We start from the raw sequence: 22691 nt of genomic DNA, 5'->3' as shown, positions 1-22691 counted from the left end.
AAGACAAGCGGGGCCCCTTGTCTTCTGAATCCAGCTATTCCACGCTCCGAGAGCCTGGCTGTTATACAGCCAAGCGCTCTGAGCGGAGGATGCAGAAGGGGGTTCTTTACTGTAAGAGCAGTGAGACTGTGGAACTCTCTGCCTGAGGATGTAGTGATGGCAAATTCAATAAAAGAGCACAAGAACACCTTTATTGAGCGATACAAAAGTATATAATTACTTCAGAACGGCCGGTGATCCGGGATTATTCTGATTGCCAGAATGGAGTCGGGAAGGAGTAGGCTGAACTGGAAGGACATATGTATTTTATGGCCTAACATACTATGTATACTAATATCATGCATGGCACTGTCACTGCCAGTGGCGTACCTATAGGGATCGCAGAGTCCCCCTTTGCCACTATAGATCAGCACCTGGGAGAAAGCCCACCAAGCACACTGGGGCAGGGAGAGAGTCTGACCACCGGCAGAGGTGGGCGGCCCATCAGGCGGTCTCCCACCAATATACATATAGCGCGCGGTGGGCTTAAGGAGCTAGATCTGGAAAATGGAGACCTACTGAAACAAAGTAAAGGTATCGGAGCATTCCACATAACAGCGCACATTTACCAGCATACCCAGAAAGTCTGTTACAGACCTCTTTAACTCCAATACTGAAATAAATTTTTCATTTGTCTTCTAACGGACTTGAGGCAACGAGCTGTTAATTAGGATCGCTCAGTCCCCACGCAGTGTTACAGCCTAAAACCACAATTCTTCCTACACAATACAAAGGGAATCGTGTTGTATTCCAGCCCCTAGTTTCAGCAGACTTCAAAGACATTGACCCCAAGTGGCAAAAGAAGCCTAACAAAGAGCAAATGGTGAGCTTTGAAGTCCTTGAGCAACAATACGAACATAGAGATCAAGACAGCCAGCAAAGGCGGAGGCACGGAGATGAACAAATCGCTTCGGCTTACAGAATTGTCAATTATATGTATAGCCGTTGGAAGCAAACAATAAATGTCAGGACTTACAGGTTTCATTTTTGGAGAGGCCATTATGGAAAGCTTCCTAAATGAGAAGACCTACCTGATCCCAAGCAATCTCAAAACAGCTTAGGCTCGCTGACCTCTGCCTAAGGGCTCCATTCAGGGGCTTCGTATTGTTCTGCCCTAAAAGTCCAGACAAAATAGTGCAGGATGCTTCGCGATTTCATCTGGGAAAATCCCAGGGAGCAGGACAGAAGCCAGACAAACCCTATGATAGTCATCGGGCGTCCATCTGGTACCATTCAGTTCCGTTCCAATGACCGAACAGAAGAATGGAGGACAAGACAGCAGGGTGAACGAGCCCTTACGGCTCGTGTAGGTACAGTTCTTAAAGGCCTGGAATCTTTACAACTGATGACTTAGCAATGGTTGATGTTAGGGGTCCGCCACTTGGGAACCCTGTCAGTCGGCTGATCATCCGATCTAGTGCAGTGGGACGGATGTTGTCATCAGTGGACAGGGAAGGAAGTTGGGGTGCCAGCATCACTCCAACAGAAATCAATGAAAGCGCCGCACTGCTATTCCACTTCCTCTCCTGATCAGCACTCGTCAACAGGCTGGACAATCAGCGGATGAACAAAGTTCCCAAGCGGCGGACCACCATCCATCAACCATCAGTTGAGAAGAGCCCAGCCAGCTCCATTACTATTCTTGCCCCCTTTTCTCTCCCAACAAGCTGGCGTGTGGCGCTCTATTTTCCCCCGGACATACCTATCATCATTCATTTCTATGAGCACTTTAGAGTAGCATCTTACCTGTGTCCCAGATGCCCGAGCCGGGTACAACAAAACACTTCTCAACTGTCTTGGCGTTCTTGGAAAACCAACCTTGATTTTGGTACTAATTCCACATCTGAGCACAAAAAAATGACGGCTCCTATTCCAAAATGTTCTTTACTTTAAAATATCCAGATTTTTGCGGTTGTGCGTCCGAGTGGATTCTCTCCTTCAATGTATTAGCGTCACCCTGGAAAACATTAACAATGTGTCATTTCAGAGAAAAAAAAATCAAGACCTATTTGAGGCTACGCTGATATTTCTGTATAAAGTATCTAAAATGGGTTTTTGAAACCCAACAACTTTTTAAAACACACAATTTATGACACTTTAATACATTAAGATGTAGGGCGTCTCAAAAGTGTTAAAGCACCCATATAGAATGAAAACTGTTGGTCAGGCAGTGATGCAATTGTACTGCAGGATGGGGGTAGGGGAAAGGGGAGGATGGGGTGAGTATGTTAGGCAGTGTCCCCAACATGACGGCCATTTTGAATACTGCCCTCTTGGATTCGACTCAGATTTTTCCAGTGGGAAGGTAGGTGTGCGATAAATCAAACTGACTGAGAATTACATTAGCAAGACAAGGGTGTTCTTCATTTTAGCATAACTTTATTCATTCTCATGTTAACACAGTGACTTTTCTTCATTAGAGTCAAGGTAAATGATGGCTTTATCTCAAGCAGAACAAGTTGAGATCGCTTTTATGTCAGGTGAATGAAGCACATGTGTCATCACTGCCAATTTCAACCAACACTACCCAACCAGACCTTACATTACCCACAAATTTTAGGGAAAAGGTTCTGCCACTGATAAACCAAAATCTGCACGAGCAAAAGCTGTTACTGATGAAGCATCAGCAGGTGATGTTCTGCCTCATTCAACAAGAGCCCACAAAGAGAGTGAGACAATATGGAAGGAGAATAGGTTTATTCAAATTAATTGATGATTGAGTGATGAATAATTGTCCTCCTTTTGTAAATGATCTATATACAAAAGGATAAAAATCACAACTTACATCACATCACTAGGAAGCATCATCATCTGACTTGTACAACAGCAGCCGAGAAGCCCACTTTCAACGGCACCAAAACAGGAAACCTTCTCTAGGAACTAGATCGACAAGTAGAGCGTCCCCTCGCTTGTATGAAGAGCTTCTGTCTTAGCTCAAGAAAGTACAAGCTTCTATACTATTCTAGCACAAATGCCCGCATGTTCATTTCATAATCATCAAGAAAGAACAACGCCAACGTGTCCCGTCATGAGGTAGAAAAGCAAACACATTGTGTATAAACAATCTGAAACATACACAGTTAGACTTTGTTACACAATCATGAATGCCGATTCCCCTCCCAGATGCACAATAAGCATCTCTCTTCACTTTAGCTCTCTGCCCAGGATAACTAAAAGCCCATGCATGGCTGAAAAAACAAAATGGAGTCTAAATAGTCACACAATCAGTATATTCTTAACAGCATTAAATGGGACAATGTCCTCAAAAATAACAGTACAGGCGACGACAAATGGGAGATGTTCAAAAACATCCTAAATACCTTGTGTGAGCAATTCATACCCTTTTAAAAAAATAAAAGAACTACAAATAAAGGGAAATCAATGTGGCTCAACAAGACTGCAAGGGGGGCAGTAAGTGAAAAAGAAAGTGTTTAAATTACTAAAACCAGATGGCAGTGAAGAAGCGCTCAAAACATACAGGAAAAAAAAGCATGTAAGAAAAATATCAAAATGGACAAGGAGGAGGCAGAAAGACTGGTTGCCAAGGAAAGCAAAAACAACCCCAAACTATTTTTCAATTATATAAACAGTAAAAAAAATTCACACTGAGAGCACTGGCCCTTTAACAAATAATGCAGGAGAAACCATAGAAGACGATTGGGAGGAAGGCAAATCTATTAAATAGCTTTTTCTCAAGTATATTTGCAAGAGAAAAAGAAATGTCACAAGACATGCAGACCACAGAGCAGCTGATCAGCAGGGGTCCGATGACTTATCCAGAGGATAAGTCATCAGTAGTATTCTCCCTGGAAAACCCTTTTAAGGACCGAGTGATTTTAATGTCACATTGCAAGAACCATAACTGATTGACATAGCTGTAGGAGGGCTTGTTTTTTTGGGTGGACGAATTGCATAAATTGTTAATGGCCGCACTTCGGGGTCCATATAACATGTGGTAGCACTAGTATTACATTTTTTTGGAGGCGAGATGGAAACACATCCAGAAATTTTGCCATTGTTTGAGGGCTTTGTTTTTACGGTGTTCACCATTTGGTAAAAATAACCAGATGACTTTCTTATGTGGATCAGAGCGATACCGTTTTATAAAGGTTTTCTTTTTTCCATTTTTTACTACTTTTGCTAAATTAGACAAGTTTAAAAAAAAAACAAACAAAAAAAAAAACAATGGACTCTACATTGTTGGATCCTGAGGGCTTATTCACACATCCGTATATCGGCCTGGTTTTCACGCCCGGCCGATATACGGTGTCCCTTTCTGCAGGGGAATGAGGCGGGCCGGCTCAGGAGCAGTGCTCTGAGCTCCCGCCCCCTCTCCGCCCTTCGCCACTTTTTGCAATAGGAGGGGGCAGAACTTTGCTAGCTGAATGGCTATTTCCGTCAAGCCCATTGAAATGCATGGAGCGCTGACCATGCACCCTCGACCAGTGGCCCGTTCATGGTGACGTCTCTGCGACGGTAGAATTGACCCCTGCAGTCACAGGAGAGCGCGATACGGCAGCCCTGCTCTTGAGATCGATGGTGGTCTCATCGGTGAGACCCCCACCGATCAGCAAGTTGTCCCTATCCCGTTGATATCCTGCAGACGGGGGAGAACTTGCAAATGTGGTACAACTCTTAAATTCTATTTACCGTATCACAAACGTAAAAACTAAACCCCGACAATGAGGGTACAATAGTATTTAAATGGTATCAGTAAAAAATACAGCTTGCCCTTCAGAAAGAGCGCCCCCATATGGCTCTGTGGACAGAGAAATAAAGTTTTAACTCTTAGAAGGTCGGGATATAAAAGAGACAATGTAAAATGCCTCCAGAGTGAAGGGGTTAATGCTTATTATGACCGGTTCACGCTCATCTCTAAGTAATAAACCTTCCGCCATTTACATCAGCTCAGCTCTAAATTGTGGGTCTAAAAGGTGAAAGGAGCATAAAATGCCGCGATGACATTTATCTTAAATTACTCGTTATGGTTGAAGTTGAAACTTTAGAAAATGGAAAAACCCTCCTCCTCCTCCTCCTCCTCCTCCTCGCCTCTCAGATCCCAGCGCTTGATGCGCCGGCGGTTCGCACCGCAGTTCGCTGCTAACGACTCTCCTCATCTCTTATTTATTGCTTTGCCAGGGCTGCTGACCGGTGCAGAGGTGACGCTTCAGTCTGTCCTGTCCGCCAAACAGATGACCACGCTGGAAAACCGCTGAATATGTATCCAATAGAACGGCCACAATTAACCCCAAGTGATGTCACGGCCGTATGGTTTACATGGAGACTCACGGCGTTGCACTAGATCTCCTCTCTTACTTCTTATATCCTCACATCGCCTGACCTTCTATTACTCAGAACAGCAAGTTTACGCATTCACCAACATTGGCGCTGCTGAACAAGGCCTCAGTATGATAGTTCAGAGCAGAGAGCCTTCATAGGGATGCCTCTCATAAAAATAGGTGTATAGTGTCGGCCTTTGGTTAGATGGCACTGATGCAAAGTTTTGGGTATTTTTTCATTTGGGGCGGGGGGGGGGGGGATCGTGTAAAAAAATGATATATATGGCACTGGTAGGAAGTCTGGATTTTGTTTATGTAGAAAACAGCAAAATAAACACCAGAACCAAGCTCAGTACATAAATACAGCCCCAGAACCAAGCTCAGTACATAAATACCGCACCAGAACCAAGCTCAGTACATAAATACCGCACCAGAACCAAGCTCAGTACATAAATACCGCACCACAACCAAGCTCAGTACATACATACAGCGTCACAACCAAGCTCAGTACATACATACAGCACCAGAACCAAGCTCAGTACATAAATACTGCACCAGAACCAAGCTCAGTACATAAATACTGCACCAGAACCAAGCTCAGTACATAAATACTGCACCAGAACCAAGCTCAGTACATAAATACTGCACCAGAACCAAGCTCAGTACATAAATACTGCACCAGAACCAAGCTCAGTACATAAATACTGCACCAGAACCAAGCTCAGTACATAAATACTGCACCAGAACCAAGCTCAGTACATAAATACAGCGCCACAACCAAGCTCAGTACATAAATACAGCTTCACAACCAAGCTCAGTACATAAATACAGCACCACAACCAAGCTCAGTACATAAATACAGCACCACAACCAAGCTCAGTACATACACACAGCGTCACAACCAAGCTCAGTACATACATACAGCACCAGAACCAAGCTCAGTACATAAATACTGCACCAGAACCAAGCTCAGTACATAAATACCGCACCAGAACCAAGCTCAGTACATAAATACCGCACCAGAACCAAGCTCAGTACATAAATACCGCACCAGAACCAAGCTCAGTACATAAATACCGCACCAGAACCAAGCTCAGTACATAAATACCGCACCAGAACCAAGCTCAGTACATAAATACCGCACCAGAACCAAGCTCAGTACATAAATACCACACCACAACCAAGCTCAGTACATACATACAGCGTCACAACCAAGCTCAGTACATACATACAGCACCAGAACCAAGCTCAGTACATAAATACTGCACCAGAACCAAGCTCAGTACATAAATACTGCACCAGAACCAGGCTCAGTACATAAATACTGCACCAGAACCAGGCTCAGTACATAAATACTGCACCAGAACCAGGCTCAGTACATAAATACTGCACCAGAACCAAGCTCAGTACATAAATACTGCACCAGAACCAAGCTCAGTACATAAATACAGCACTAGAACATAACTCAGTACAAAAAAACAGCACCAGAACCAAGCTCAGTACATAAATACAGTACCAGAACCAAACTAAGATAAATACAGCAACAAACCAAGCTCAGTACATAAATACAGCACCAGAACCAATCTCAGTACATAAATACTGCACCAGAACCAAGCTCAGTACATAAATACAGCACAAACTTATCTCTGTGCATAGATACAATACCAGAACCAAGCTCATAACAAGCACAGTAGCAGAACTAAGCAACTGTCATGCATGGCTACAATAGGTTCACAGTAGATTCCTGTAGCTCCATAAGATGTTGTTGCAAGGAGGAAGACTATCATCTAGCTCAGTGGACCTTAGGGTGGGGGGTTACCCCAAGCCTACGTCTGCCTGGTGCGTCCCACACTGTGCGACCTCAAAGGTCACATGTAGCCAACGCCAGCTATGCATGCAGGTATATAGTGTAGAGAATAACCTTGTAGTACAGAACCATAGCAAGAACCCCGTGGCAGCACATAGGACAACAGCCGTACTCCATAGTAGCTCGTCAGAGTGCTTGGCGAAGAAGGGCAGGGATCTCCAAAACTGTGCTGCCCAAGCACTATACATTTACCTCTGGGGGCAAGTAGAGATCGATCAGGCTGGTGCAAATCTTAAAGGAGTTTTCTGAGTTATTGATTTTACATCGGTTTGGGCTCCCTGTGCCTAAAACTATATAAAATCAATATACTCATCGTGGCACCAGATCACCACTTCGATGGTCCAATGGCATCACCAGCATCTGTCTGGTGATGCCCCATAAATCTGTTACATGGACTTTTAATGTGGAAGCCTTAAAGCAGGTTTATGGGACGTCACAAATGACATTTCTGTCCGGCCTCCTATTGGTTGCAGTGATCACATGAGTAAACAATCCATGGCATCGCTGCAAAAGCAAAGAAATAGAAAACCAGGAACAATGAAAGGCGAGTATTTTGTTTCATTTTTTTATATGCCATTCGTTCCCCCACTGCCACCAAGGCTAGGGGTCCTCAGAAAACCCCTTTAGGCTGTAAAGTAAGGACATGTCATACAACAGTCTGAACCATGCACTTTAAAATACTGGTCAGGAGGGGTATCATCACGCCTTAGGGAGAGCACCACGAAGGTGAGTGAAAAGACTTATAAGGCCATCCATGCTCCTCTGGGTAATATGCAAATAAGGAAGATGGAACAATACCTCTGCAGCGCCACCTATTGGATGTCATGACTGCTGCAAATCAATGCTGAGGACAGGATGAAATGATGTGTAGCAAGAAGTAAGACAGTAGAATCAGAGTGGCGATATCTTGTACAAATGTAAACATGGGAGCATTTTATTAATATACAGCTTTTATGTAGCGCTTCCACAAGAGGAACATAATCAAGTCCTCAAGGTCAGAGTTCTGGAGATATAGCGAATGAGATGTGATAAATAAGAACAGTAAGAGGAAGATGTGTTGTGGAGAGAAAAGGCCTTTAATACTATGTAGGATAAGGAGAGGTTATTAAAGGGGTCGTCTGAGTTATATCAAGCGGCTTTTAAGGAGTCCCTATTGCTGAAATCAGTTTACCCTCACTTCTTCCCGGCTAGACTCCGGTCTCCATGCTGACGTCACTTTCCAGGCTGCAGTCAGTCTGTGCCCGCCTACCAACAAGCTGCTGCAGCCAATGACAGCGCTCAGTGATCATCTCTGATCTTTGTCATTGGCTGCAGCACACAGGTTTACGGGACATCCCAGCCCGTAAACTCCACCACTGCGGAGGCCGCAGCCAGCGGGAGGGGCGGGTGGGGAAGAGGAGAGTATCGGCTGATTGCTATTTTGCAGCACGGAGGACTCATTAAAAGCCACTTTATAGAAAACTCAGACACCCCTTTAACTGAGTACTGCACAGCAATGTTTGGATATTCTGATTAGCTAAGCACATCGCCATGACCGCAGGAAGAAAACCATTATACTGTATTGACTAATTGAAGTGCTTCTTGGACCCCTGAATACAACACGATTTAGTGAGATTTATTAGCAAAAATAACATTTAGAAGAAGTATAAACCTTACAGAGAGAATTAGGAAGTTTCCTTCTTTCCAGAACTGCGAGTCTATGAAATTGGCTAAAGGATTAAGGAAATGAGGATTGAACAGAGAGGCCGCTCCAATCCTCTACTTTATAAATTGGGTATTGTATAAATTAACGCAAAGTGCTACAATGTCACTGAAACATTACAGACCGTATACAGGGGGTTAAAAATATTAGTTACTCATTGTCAAAACCGATCCCTCCCCTAGAAGTTAGCGGAGGGATGTGATTGTACCGCTGATATAGGTAAGTGATTACAATATCAGAGCAAAAGGAGAATTTATTGTGGAGATCTGACTCCTTGAAGGGAGGCTCTAGTACCCTGTTGTACTGCCTCTAGCTTGGATACAAGATGTGATACGGGCAGGCATGGAGGCTCTAGTACCCTGTTATACCGCCTCTAGCTTGGATACAAGATGTGATACGGGCAGGCATGGATGGAGGCTCTAGTACCCCGTTGTACCACCTCTAGCTTGGATACAAGATGTGATACGGTGGGGGGGGGGGGGGGCATGGAGGCCCTAGTATCCTGTTGTACCGCTTCTAGCTTAGATACAAGACATGATACGGGTGGCACGGAGGCTCTAGTACCCAGTTGTACCACCTCTAGCTTGGATACAAGATGTGATACAGGTGGGCATGGGGGCTCTAGTACCCTGTTGTACCGCCTCTAGCTTGGATACAAAATGTGATATGGGGGAAGGAGGGGGGACATGCAGGTTCTAGTGCCCTGTTGTACCACCTCTAGCTTGGATACAAGACATTATACAGGAGGCATGGAGCCTCTAGTACCCCGTTGTAGCATTTCTAGCTTGGACACAAGATGTGATACAGGTGGGCATGGGGGCTCTAGTACCCTGCTGTACCGCCTTAAGCTTGGATACAAGATGTGATATGGGAGGGCATGGAGGCTCTAGTACCCTGTTGTACCGCCTCTAGCTTGGATACAAGATGTGATACGGGGGGGTGGCATGGAGGCTCTAGTACCCCGTTGTACTACCTCTAGCTTGGATACAAGATGTTATACAGGCAGGCAAGGAGGCTATAGGACCTTGTTGGGCTGCCTCCAGCTTCTATACAAGATGTGATACGGGAGGCATGAGAGGAACACTTGATGCTGGATGTACCAACATATCGCTGAGCTGTCATTGTCCCTCGTACAACTACTAGGGGTGGCCGACTGTCCTGTACGATGCCCCCCAGACCATCTCACCAGCAATAGGGGCCTCTCCATAGTAAAGGTAGAATGGAGGTGCTCACTTCATTCTGCAGATACGAACACAGCCGTCATAAGTACCTAAGCTAAACCTGGATTTATTGCTGAAGATGATCCAGTTCCACTCCATAGCAGGCCAGTTTCGGGTTTCACACCTCGTCAAATGGAGGTGACAGGGATTGTCAAAGGCAGTCCATGTAATGGGCGTCATGTGACCAAATGTTCTTCAGACAAGCACTTGGAAAAGGTTTTGCAAGACACAGGGGTGTAACAATGGTGCCACCTGTCTCTGAACGGCGGACAACCAAAAAGTTAGAGCTGCTCGTGCTCGTCAGATGCGGCTCTCTACTGTTGGTCTCTAGGGGGCGCCCTGAGCTCGGTCACCTTGTGTGCCCTCACACATCCACTGGTCCCAACACCTCCTAACAGTCTGGTCAGACGCTGCTCTCTACTGGCGGTCTGTAGGGGGCGCCCTGAGCTCGGTCTCCTTGTGTGCCCTCACACATCCACTGGTCCCAACACCTCCTAACACTCTGGTCAGACGCTCCTCTCTACTGGTGGTCTGTAGGGGGCATCCTGAGCCCGGTCACCTTGTGTGCCCTCACACATCCACTGGTCCCAACACCTCCTAACAGTCTGGTCAGATGCTGCTCTCTACTGGTGGTTTGTAGGGGGCATCCTGAGCCCAGTCACCTTGTGTGCCCTCACACATCCACTGGTCCCAACACCCCCTAACAGTCTGGTCAGATGCTGCTCTCTACTGGTGGTTTGTAGGGGGCATCCTGAGCCCAGTCACCTTGTGTGCCCTCACACATCCACTGGTCCCAACACCCCCTAACAGTCTGGTCAGATGCTGCTCTCTACTGGTGGTTTGTAGGGGGCATCCTGAGCCCAGTCACCTTGTGTGCCCTCACACATCCACTGGTCCCAACACCTCCTAACAGTCTGGTCAGACGCTCCTCTCTACTAGTGGTCTGTCAGGGGTCCTGAGCCCGGTCACCTTGTGTGCCCCCATCCACTGGTCCCAACACCTCCTACGTCCAGCTTCTCACACCCCAATAATGCTCCCCTCTCAGACTCTGATAACGGGTGAAATCTTTTCTCTGCGTCGTAGAGGCGTCTAGTGGTCAACAAGCTCTACACAAGCGGAAGAAGAGGTCACTACACACAAGGCGCTCCGAGAGCCTTTTAGAGGGCAAAGGGGGGAACCACTTTTAGGGCTCTTCCCTGCTGGTGATAAGATGTTCCAGCGATGTGAGAGTGAGTGAAAACGCACGAGTTTGAAACCAATGATTTTCAATGGTTTCATTCTCACTTGCGATGTGTTCACTCACTGCAAGTTGCTATAAGAAAATCTGCGATATCACCTATGGTTTTCAATGGAGCCGGCAGCAGCAGTGCTGCCCCACTGAAATCAATGGGGGAAGATCGCTAAAGAGCTGTGGAATCCCCCATTGTAGGGAGGGGGTGGAGCTACAGGGGATCTCTTACATATCTCCCCATATTTGGAGGGATAGGGGACAGGGGTAGAGGACTCTCCTAGGGCTTCCCCAAGAGCAGGGGCTCTCATACTCACCGCCCATTGAAAATCATCGGTATCAAACCCCAGCGTTTCCACTCACTCTCGCATCGCTGGAGCATCTCATCACCAGCGGGGAAGAGCCCTTAGGTCTCCGGTGACAAGACGGTCCATCTAATCACCACAACTCTCAGCATTTACAGATCTGTCTGAGATGGAACCGCAGGACAAGTTTTACAGCAAAACAACAACTTCTTCTGGGTCCGGATTTTATGTTTTACAGAAACGTAAAGTACGGGCCAAACAGCATCATCTAGAACTCTGTATTTCTAACAGCGGGCCTCATGTCAAAACTGTCAGAGAAAACTCTTTTCCTATGGCAGCCAATCACAACACAGGTTTCATCCTACCACAGCAGTTTCAGAAATGAAAGCTGCGCTGTGATTGGTTGATAGGGGCAACAAAGACAGATTTTCTATTAGACAGTTTTGATTAAGAAGGCCCAGTGTGTTTTTGGTGTATTTTTTTGTTGTTTTGACCCTACATCAGTTGGCTGTTTGCAAGTCGAGTCAGTCACTCCCAAAATCTCACTGCATTTTGACCCTTTTTAGATTGGATCCATTGTTAACTGACTTGGGGCGGACTGCGGACTGAAGCAGATCTGATGCCCATGCAAGTCTTGGGTAGGATTTGGAATCGCCTCATCTCTACTATCTCAAAAATTTGAAATCTACTGTTAAATCAAAGCTGGAAAAGTAAAGGGATCCACAGAATTCAGGATCTATTAGATCCAGGAGGGAAATAGCACTTCCATTTGATTAGACAAAAATATCAAATATCCAGCAGAGATGTTCTCTAATTTCCACTAATGCAGGCGTTCATACAAAACATATTCGGGAAATACCGACCTTAAAGGGATATTCCGGTTCCACCAACTTATCGCTGACCCATAGAAAAAAGTAATGAAAGCCAAGCATGTTTTTTTGCTCAAAACATGGAAAGTAAACGGAACAGACTCAAATGGAGACTCATCTGAGATCATGAACACCGTGTTTCTGTCTGTGGGTTGTTTTAATCAGTTTGCTTCCATTTTTACATACAAGAAGGGCTGTGAGACGCAGATGTGAGTTCACCTTTATTTCAGTATTCCATGCCCTGACTATAGCTCTTAGCTGGGCTGCTGAATGCTAAAGGTCAAAGGGCGCCTATTAAATGTATCCAGAATGAAAGATCTCACCGAACACAAAAAATGGTCTAAAACATTCTAATTTTATCTTCCCTTCACATTTTCTTTTGGTAATCGTTAGTTCTTTAGTTTAGCGTAACCCATTGTTTTTCTGCGGGCAGAGAAGTAGAACTACTGATGTTAATGGGAGACCATTAAAAAGTGGAGTACAAATTCCTTGAAGTCTTTATCTAGTCTGTACAAGTTACTTGTCGGCATCCCCATCAAAGTTTTATCAAACTCATCAATATTTAATATTAATCCATTTAAAAAGGTAAAATAAATGCTTCTACTGTACCAGAGCGCCCCATCTCTACTGGAGATCGCCCCATTCACATTAGCCTCATGCTAGATATGCAGATGATCCAAGAGACACAATCAGGTCAGTCAGGGCTCATGCCCACGGCGGATGTGTAGAACGCTGTGCGTCTCCCTGCAGTACTTTACAGATTTATAGACCATGTTTAGCTGTGTGTGCACTGCTCTGTTTCCGAGTGGGGATGTGTATGAAAACGCTGCCTATATGCAATGTATTGTGTATGGACAGCGTATCATACGCAGCCTACACAAATGTATACGGCTCACGCTGCGTGATAGGCAGGGAAATGGAGAATGCTGCAACCTATTTCTTATGCGTATCTATATGCAGTGCCTACACACACATGTACATGGATCAATGAATATCCATTGACTCCACTCACTGCGTATCACACGTCCGTGCCACACACGCATAATACATTGTAAGGAGAATTTATGTGTTTACCAAGGAGAAGACAATCCCAGATCTCGTGTAGAAGTCTGGGCCCAGGAGAAATACGAATCACACCAGCCTTGTTGCGGTATCAGAAGATTTCTAATGTATTCTAAGGTACATGTGGTTTATATACCATAAATGACATCACAGGAAAAGTACATACCTCCAAGATTAATAATAATACATGATGGGGTACAACTAAAATGTTTAACATAAGCTACACCTTCAAAGGTGTAACTGTAACATACAATGAAACCGTTATGAATTCAGTGAAAAGGAATGCAAGGGGGGGGGGGGGGGGTCTGGGAGACTTATCTTCTGTCTGTCTACTAGCAGCATGCTATATCTTTCTAGTTTACGATCTAATAGAAAAACAACTGATGCACTGATCTAAAATTTTCATGGTGAAAACAAAGTCATGGACAAGAGCCCCTAAGCAAATAAAATATACTTAATCTGAATGTAATGTTCAGCTACTAACACTTGGTTAAAGTGGTTGGGTCACTACAAAAAAAGAACTTTTCTAACGGCTGGGCATGAGATCAAAACATAGAAGAGCATACTCAGCTGCGCTTAGCCCCCCGGGACACAGCTGAGTGGCTCCCAGAGCCCCGACTCTTGGCGTGGACGTCTTCTGGAATCCAGAGGAACACTACGGTCAATCAGAGGCCACAGTGTCCCCATCCGAAACTCCTGGCATTATGGTGCCCAGGAGGTGAGCACAGAAGCCAGCAGTTCAGACAACAATGCTGCGGCTTCTGATTGGCTGCAGTGGTCACCTGACTTCCATCAGACCTCCAAGCCAGGAGCTGGGACCAGTGGAAGCACCCTTGCCGCTGTATGTCCTCAGCCACATTCATCTGTGGTTGTCGCACCTTCTGTAAAGCATTATGCAACCCCCCCCCCCCCTACTACTTCACATTAACTTCAAGTTCTGCATTGCCTTTTTTTTTAAGATACATTGAATTTTAGCGTAAACCGTAAAACGCCCTTCAAGCATAATTGCGCATTTTTCCCGGTGCCCCCACACACATTCATTCCGATGTGTCTGCTGTAAATCTACATGTATCGGCCGTCTCGTTCCTTCACTTATGCTTTATATGAGGCCATTATTGAGGTAGAACCCAGGAGACCAAGTATTCATTAACATGATAAATGGCGCAGGAGGGAAACAAAGTGAAGGGACTTTATAAAGAGTCAGCCCGACTTCACAAGAAAAAGAACGCGCCTCCTGATTTATCGCGCCTTCTTCAAGTTTAATGCCTGCTTTTTGGAGACGCGCTTAATGAGCGCCTCAGAATAAAGATCATTTTACTCTAATTATAGAAGTAGTCCTAAACATCATTTATGATACTTACAAACAAATAGAAGAAAATGTACCCAAACCCGGCTCATGTGTTTGCATCAAGCGCTCCTTTTCAAGTTTGCAGAATCTTCTAAGTTTAACCTGTTAAGTACCAGACCATCAATATCTGGAGTTTGGTCCTGGGTGTAATCCCACAGTAAGAACACAGCGTGGGATCAAAGCTCCGGCAATCTAGCAGGTCGACTGCTCGGCTGTCCGGTTACACAGCGTCAATGAGCGCCACCTAGAGGATCAGGCAGTGACAGCACCATTTCCTATCAGAGTCAAAATTCAGTTAAAAAAAGGTATTAACAAATGAGGTGTCTGGTCTTCAAGGGGTTAATGGCACGGACACGGCTTTTACATTATATATTTAATGACTGCTGGACTTTGAGACAACTTGTGTTAAAGCGCTCTTAGATGGAGCGAGACATTGTTCGCCGGATGTTGCGGTTCGCTCCGTTTATACGCAGATAAGTCGTTTATTCTGTACGGGATCGCTCAGTCATTCAGTCCTCTGCACCAGTGAATGAAAGCGACTGAATGATACGTGAATGGGCCAACAATGGTTGCATGAAATGAATAATAAGCGAACCAGTTATCGTTCCATCGTTAGCTGCGTTTACACTAAACAATTAGTGCTCAAATTAGAACGATTCAGAGATTTTTTTAAACGATATGTCCATGTAAATGCAGCCGATATCAGTCAGTGTGATGACTAGCAAAATCACAAATTACTGTATTTACCTAAAATGATATTTTTATGCTGAAAAATTAATATAAACTGCCGGCCACTAGAGGTCTCCCTTCCTTCTCACTTGCTGTCCAATGCCTGTTGTCGTGTGAAGTACATCTCTAGTAGCAGGGATAAGAAGGCGGAACACAAAGCGGAGGAGGAGGAGCAGCTCATGCTGCTCATAGAGGTCTATAGAGAAATGATGGGAAAACAATAGTTTACAGCGGGAAACCCCCTGCATTTAGATTGCAGATGGAGGGCCAAACATGCTTTTGCACATGGCAAGCCTGAAGGCCATTGTTGTACTCTCTGGACTGCCATGATGACGGTTCAGCGCCCTGCAATTGCATAATGGAGGTGGGGGGGGCTGATCAGGTGACAGAGGGGGTTCCCTCCTACATATGGCTGCTATTGAAAATGGCATATAAGGGGTTAAATGGGTAGAATCTGTGTGATGTCTGTCAGCTGTACCGCATATAGTACATACATTCCCTACATACATCCGCCATACATACATGTGCACATGTATAGTGCCTCAATAGTTCTGTAAACCGTCAGGGGTTAAAGGCTCAGGCATGTAAAACCAACGCATTACCCAAATACTACTATAAATGACCTAAAATAATGATGTATATTAACTGTTAGAGTAACCCAGTCTGCCCATGTGTGTTACTTATGTAGCTGAAGGAAGATTAGGAACTGTTAGCCAGTAGAGTAAAAAGAGCCAGTAATAGTGTAGAGGATGGACCACCACCTCTGCAGCGCCACCTAGCCCACCCACGTCACCGGCCTCTCAGTGAAACCTACACTGATGGGGGACAAACACCTCGAAACAGCTGTCTGTGTATGGATGCTGGCTTGGTTTACTATTGCCAATCATTGTTTTAAAGACTTGTTTAAGCTGGCGTGGCCTGGACCATGAGGAGCTGAGTCGCATGCTGCTGGAGCTCCATCTTCCCTACTCCTAAAACCACCAAAAAAGCATCCAGACCCGAAAAAAAACACAGCCCGAAAGCCACAAATGGGCAAGAAGAAGAGGAGGACCAGCGTCCCGAGAAGCGGAGAAGACGATCTAGGCCCGCTGGACCGCTTCATCACGGCCGCCGGTGACCGCCGCAAGCTGCAGGAGGAGAAGACTGGGAAACGGCCCCCCGCAGAACAAGCAGGAAAGAAAGGAGGGAGAAGACACCCGCCGGAGGACGGAGAGGACCCGGATCAGAGCGACTACTCACCACCCAGAACGCCGGAGGGAGCGCCGCACATCAGCCCGTCACCGCCAGCAGCCCGACCGAACAAGATGGCGCCGGAAGAAAGCGCGCGAACGCGCCGACACTCCGAGCCCCCAGACAACACCAGTGGGAGAGCGACAGCTAGCCCCGGCTCTCCACAGACGCAGGACAACAGGTACTCACCGCCACCGACAGCCAGGGAACCCAAAACATCGGAGCAGCGGCGCGGGGAGGTCCCACCGGAAGTGCAGGTCCGGCCGCCATCTTCCCTGGCCGCAAAACCGGAAGTGGAGGGAAAACGGGACGCCGCATCGGAGGGAGCAGCGGGGAGAGGTGCCACAGCCGGGGAGAAACCCGCAGAAGATTCAGGTACGGGAGGGGGGCACAATGCACACCCCCCATCCCCCAATATGAACTAGCAGACACCCACACCTATCAGGGGCACCGAGCCACCCATAAGGGGATACGCAGAGGCCCTGAAGCAGGCACATAAGCCCCAAGACCACCCACACGACAGCGAAGAGGAGTGGGCAGCCTCCCCCGGACCCTCACCTAGGCCCCAGGGAAGCAGAGGGACAGAATACTCCAGAGACCCTGACTGGTGGGCCCCCCCGCAAAGAGTACATGAAGGGGCAACACCAAAAAGACAAGGGGGAAGAAATGGAGAGCCACAGCGCACATCCGCACCTCAACCGGGAGACAACACTCCACGCGTAGGACATCACATAACCACGTCAACTAACTCTCCACGACAAGACATGCTGAGAACAGAAAAACACCCCATAAACATAAACACACATCAACCCCAGGGCAAAACCGGCAATCAGACAAGATCAACTGAACCTGACCTAGACGACTGGAATTGGAAAGAGCACCTCAGATCCATCCCAACCAAAGGTGACCTGGACAACCTGTTCGCTCAATTTGCCTCATCCCAAAAATCTGCCCTAGAATCATTACAAAAAGAAATCCATCAGATGGGACAACGTCTTATGGAAACGGAAGAGACACAAGAGCAAGTATTCCAACGGATAGATGAACACCACGACATACTATGTGAACACGCAAGCCAAATCGCTGAGCTCACGACGCAACTAGATGACATAGAGAATCGCCACAGGCGAAATAACCTGAGGATCAGGGGATTAGGAGAAGAAGTCGAGAACAAACATCTGGAGGCGTGGGCACACAAATGCTTCGGTGACCTCCTGAACAGAACCCCGAACGATCCAATCGAAATAGATAGGCTACATAGAGAGCTAGGCCCCAGATCAATAGACCCGGAAAGACCGAGAGACGTGGTGTGCAGGATTCATTTCTACAAAGAAAAAGAAGAGATCCTACGCCAGATCAGATCCAAGGGCCCGATAAAATTCCAGGATAAAAACCTCCTGATACTGCCAGATCTCTCAAGAAGAACACTCCAACAACGTCGAGCATTAAAGCCTCTATTGACAATACTAAAAGAAAAAGAAATCCCGTATAGATGGGGATACCCCTTTCAATTGATAGCGGGCACAGGGAACGAGACAGTCACATTCAGATCACTGGGAGATCTACCCAAGTTCCTCAGTGCTGAAACTTCTGATGGTCTCGCTACCGGAGTGGCAGAAAACAAGCGCCCCGACACCCCCCCCCCCCCCCCCAAGGGGCCAATGGCAAGTAGTCAACCACAAGCGCAGACAGCCACATAAAGAAGACAGAACCCGCCCATCAAGAGAACACCCTAAATGAGACTGTCATAAATGGACAAGAGATTTCATCAAACCCTGACCAATAACCTCAGAGGGAAGATCCCAAAGAACTTACCGAACACAGACACAGACCTCAACGAGGTTCCCGAGAATTTAACACAGAATCTCCAGCCTGTAACGACACACAAAGACCACTAAAGGAACCACTCAAATGGATACAGGAGGACTGGCTAATTACACCTCCGGAAAGACACACAGTCTCCTGGGAGGCTCATCCCAGGACCCCGGGCACTTAGGCCATCCTCTTGTACTCTGCATTTTTCTATCATTTCCTGCATGCTCTACTCTTACCTAACAGTAGGCCTTCTAAGCTTCACAATCGGAGCACCCTATCGGTCTCCCTCCAACATAAGAAACTCCTTCCCCTTTCATCTATACTAATACGCATACATATACTTATTCACCCTCTCTAACTTGTCATATCCACTTACCCCTCAGCCTAATCTCAAACGGGTCTGGATGCCCACCATAATATTTCATGATAGACGTGGAGTGGGGAGGCGTGGCTCTCGGTCTCGACCCACCCAGCCACCCCCCACTAGGGACCGCAGCATCACATTGCTGCATAGACGTTGGTCGTCTATAAGTGTTAGAATGTTTCCCACGACTGAACACAAAATTCGTTGTTGTTTACTTATCATTGTTTACATGTGGATTCATGTTTCCCCCTTCCCCCCTCTCTACCCTCATGTGTCGCCCATACCCTCCCCAGCTCCAGGTTATACCTTCAGGAATGATAAGGTACCAAGATGCCCACCACATGCTAACGATACCCCCAACATGTCCCAATGGCCAACCTGACGATATGCTCCTTTAACGTAAAGGGCCTTAATTGCCCCAACAAACGTAACCAGGTACTATACAGGCTCCACAGGAAAGGGGTGATGATAGTGATGCTCCAAGAAACACATTTGCCACGAACCGGCATGCCGGACTGCAGCAGGAACAAATATTATTCTAAATGGTTCCACTCTACTCACCCTGAAAACAAAACCTGTGGGGCCTCTATAGCCTTTCATAAATCAATAGCCCCAGAGGTGCTGGCTCAAAAGTCGGACGAAGAAGGGCGGTACATATTCCTAAAAATACTCATGGCCAACAAAATTTTTACAATTGCCAATTTGTACTTTCCTAATCAGGGACAGGTGGAGTTCGCTTCCAGAGCTCTCCGGGGACTCGCAGAATTCGCAGAAGGAACACTGATCGTGCTAGGCGGTGATTTCAACATGTGTATGGAACCCCGACTAGACTCCTCCATGGGATGTTCAACATTAACCAAAGCAGCTATTCGCAAGGTACAAAGGATACTTGTAAGTATGGACCTGATCGACCTATGGCGCATTCTCCACCCGGGTAAGCGTGACTACAGTTTTCACTCCATGGCACACAATTCATACAGTAGGATTGACTACGTATTTATATCACACGGTCTGCTCGACGGGGCCCCCAAGTGCTCCCTGGACATATTCCTCTGGTCTGACCACTCCCCGGTATTTGCATCCTTGGGCCCGGGGGACACAGAGAGGGACCCGTACCTGGAGGCTTAACGACAGCCTACTTAAAGACATGGCATGCGTGCAGGATGTTAGAAAGACCATAGAAAATTTTAAAAAGGATCATGAATCAGACCCCACTAGCGCCCCAATAAAATGGGAAACCCTAAAATGCGTGTTGAGAGGCGTTTTTATCTCACACAGCGCTAGGATCAAAAGAGACCACACTGCACGCCTCACCCAATTAATAAGGGAACTTAACAAAAAGGAAATCTCCAATAAAGCAGCTTCGTCCGCCATCCTTCAAACAGAGATATCGGAACTCCGGCACAAAATCCTAGACATACTAGATAAAAGAGCCCTAAGCAATAGAGACAAATTGAAAGCCGGATATTACGAATATGGTGACAAGAGCAGTAGCTGGCTTGCCAGAGCATTACACCCAAGAACGGCCCACCCACACATACACTCCATTAACTCAGCGAGAGGGGGGAGGGTCCATGCTCCGCAAGAAATATTGGGAGAATTCAGATCATTTTACTCTAAACTATACAACATAAGCGAGACGGGGGTGGGAACAGAGAGCCAACACACGCGAGCGTTGTCAGAGTACCTAGACTCTCATGCCCCAGGGCCCCTCTCACAAGAGGAATCCGAGGGCATGGAAAAAGACTTCGAGCCAGAGGAACTCAGACAAGTACTTTCAGAAATTAAACCAGGGAAAAGCCCAGGCCCAGACGGGTACTCCCCGAGATTCTATAAGACCTGCGGAGACCTGATCTCAGATATGTTACTTAAAGCCTTCAACGAGGTCTCAGGGGGCTGCCCCTTCCCGTCCCAAGCCCTACAGGCACACATCGTTCTGATACCCAAGCCCGGGAAGGACCCCCTGTCGTGCGGCAGTTACCGACCAATTTCTCTTATCAACTGTGACCTAAAAATCTTTTCAAAAATGATAGCAAACAGGCTAAATCCCGCAATTCCCCGAATTATCCACGGAGATCAGGTGGGCTTCGTTTTAGGGAGAGAAGCGAGAGATAACTCCATAAAGACCCTGGCCCTAATCTACCAGGCAAGAAAGAAAAGAATCCCCTTATGCCTGCTTTCTGTCGACGCCGAAAAAGCGTTCGACAGAATCAGTTGGCAATTTCTAGAAGCGACCCTCCGCAGGGTGGGACTCGGCACCAGAGCTTTAACCCAGATAATGGCCCTCTATCATCGCCCCTCGGCACAGGTCAGGGTCAATGGTAAGTTGTCAACCCAATTGCAAACTATCACTTTACGCAGACGACCTCCTGTTGTATGCCACTGAACCACACGTAAGCTTCCCCAATATTATGCAGGAGTTCGCTACGTTTGGCAAGTTCAGCAACTATAAAGTAAATGCTCAGAAGTCGGTAGTCCTAAATATTACCATCCCACAACAGGAAGCCAGCAATATGGCCACAGCCTTCCCATTCCAATGGAGAAACGATTCATTCAAATATCTGGGAATTCATATCCCAACCGACCCAACCCAGCTGTTTGAGTTGAACTACAAACCGCTGCTACTGACCCTGAAAAAGAACATGGAGGGCTGGGCAAGAGGCTCACTGTCATGGTTTGGTAGGATGAGTGCGGTTAAGATGGATATCCTCCCTAGGATATTGTACATCTTCCAATCAGCACCATGTAACCCCCCGAAAATCTTTTTCAACAGACTGAGAAGTTTGATACTCCGGTTCATATGGAAGGGAGGCTCCAAAAGACTCAGCCATAAAAGCCTATCCAAACCAAAAACTAAGGGAGGGGTGGGCCTACCCGACCTATATCTATACCATAAAGCCACGATCGGAACCTTAATACTAGACCTGCATCACCACGAATCAGATAAATTATGGGTACAAATCGAAAACGAGAATAATACCTTCTCACCAAAAGGAGCATTCTGGATCCCGAAAGGGGCCAACTGGGAGAAGGCGGAGGCATCAGGTCTGATGACCACCCTGATGGGGGCATGGAAGGGGGGCTGCCAGACAACGGTCCCGGGTCCCCTCACCCCTTTAACTGGAAACCCACAAATTCCAGCAACAATGGGCATCCGTAGCCTGGGATTCCTACCCACTGGAATGGAAGCTAAGATAGGGGAGGTGGTGGACACCCGGGGCATGCGAGACCTGGCGAATATACAGGGGACAGGGGGAATTCCCCCGGGCTCATGGATGCAATACTTGCAGGTTCGTAGCTACCTAGGAAAAGTGAGGCCAGAACATGGGTGGAGCCTAAACCTTACCCCGTTCGAGAAATTATGCAGCAGAGGGGAGGCGCCCAAGCATACCGTGTCAATATTATATAGTCAGCTACTGGAGGAGAGGCTGGATGGTCACACCCCCAGGTGGGTTGCCGCATGGGAGGAGGTCCTGGGTAGATCCTTCCCCGGAGAGCTCTGGAGCAAAGCATTCCAACACACCCATAAGATGTCGGTGGCCAGTAGGCTGCAGGAGCTGAACTTTAAAATTTTGTCAAGATGGTACATGACACCGGAGAGGCTCCACGCCCTATTACCATCGGCTTCAAATAT

At 46.7% G+C, this 22691-nt stretch overlaps 1 protein-coding gene across 3 annotated transcripts in view; it reads right to left on the bottom strand.

Annotated features, from left to right (window-relative positions):
* The window catches only part of GULP1 (GULP PTB domain containing engulfment adaptor 1), a 308401-nt gene that overhangs the window by 217323 nt on the left and 68387 nt on the right, over positions 1-22691 (bottom strand). For all 3 annotated transcript variants that reach the window (XM_066577081.1, XM_066577084.1, XM_066577085.1), the window contains exon 2: positions 1786-1996. The gene's annotated coding sequence lies outside the window, so the exon portion shown is untranslated. The remainder of the gene's footprint in view (positions 1-1785; positions 1997-22691) is intronic.

Source organism: Eleutherodactylus coqui, chromosome 8 (genome assembly GCF_035609145.1).
Source record: "Eleutherodactylus coqui strain aEleCoq1 chromosome 8, aEleCoq1.hap1, whole genome shotgun sequence".
Taxonomy (NCBI): domain Eukaryota; kingdom Metazoa; phylum Chordata; class Amphibia; order Anura; family Eleutherodactylidae; genus Eleutherodactylus; species Eleutherodactylus coqui.
The sequence above is the reverse complement of the archived record's forward strand: the minus strand, read 5'-3'. Positions and strand labels throughout refer to the sequence as shown.